This window comes from Trichechus manatus, unplaced genomic scaffold (genome assembly GCF_000243295.1).
Source record: "Trichechus manatus latirostris isolate Lorelei unplaced genomic scaffold, TriManLat1.0 scaffold00209, whole genome shotgun sequence".
NCBI lineage: Eukaryota > Metazoa > Chordata > Mammalia > Sirenia > Trichechidae > Trichechus > Trichechus manatus.
The window spans coordinates 2,529,668-2,530,617 of record NW_004444145.1 but is presented as its reverse complement, the minus strand read 5'-3'; positions in this window follow the sequence as shown (position 1 = coordinate 2,530,617).

Below are 950 nucleotides of genomic sequence, written 5' to 3'. Positions count from 1 at the left end.
AAATGGAAATGCTGATACCATTTAGTAAAGACAAAGCTCAGGCACAGTGAACTACTAGCTCTGTCATCAGAAGCATGACAGGAAAATCTGTCAGTACTTAAATTTGTCCCAAGAGTGTCACTGGAACTTTATTTTCCCTTTCTCTGTTGCAAGCTTTCCCTGCCTGTATTACAGGATCTGAATACTGTAAGTAACACTATAGAAGTAATCTGGGAAGAATTTTGTTCTCCATGTTGTCCTTCCTCATTTAACTCTCCCTTCTTGATTTGGGTTTAATTTCATAACTAAAATAGGATGCAAAAAAATTTGAAGATCCTGATTTGAGACATTTCCAGTAGCTCTGCCCCCCGGGAAGCATTCTGCTCCTTCATTGGGTAGGACCACTGAATGTAGACATGTCAGCTCCTCAGCACCTTAGCTTATGAATGTGAAAATGGTAAACATTTATTACTGTGTGCCATGCCTGGTCTGAGCAATTGTACTATCTCAGTTAATCCTTGCAACAAGAAGGTCAGGTCTCTTTATATAAATGGGGCAACTGAAGGACCAAAAAGTAAAATAACTTGCCCAAGATCACATCACTAATAAATGGACAGTTGGCATTTGAACTTGAGCAGCATAGCTAACTCCAGAGCCCCCATTTCCAATCTCAGACGACCCTATTAACATACAGTACACCCTTCATGCTGGGTTCAGATGCCAGACTTTGTTGTTCAGCAGTAGTGGGAAGTACTTTAAACAAAAGTAACAACACATGGAAGCATTTTCTTGATAACTGATTGTTGTTGTTAGGTGCCATCAAGTTGGTTCCAACTCATAGAGACCTTATAGGACACAGTAGAGCTGCCCCATAGGGTTTCCAAGGAGCGGCTGGTGGATTTGAGCTGCTGACCTTTTGGTTAGCAGCTGAGCTCTTAACTACTATGCCACCAGGGCTCCAACTCTGATTA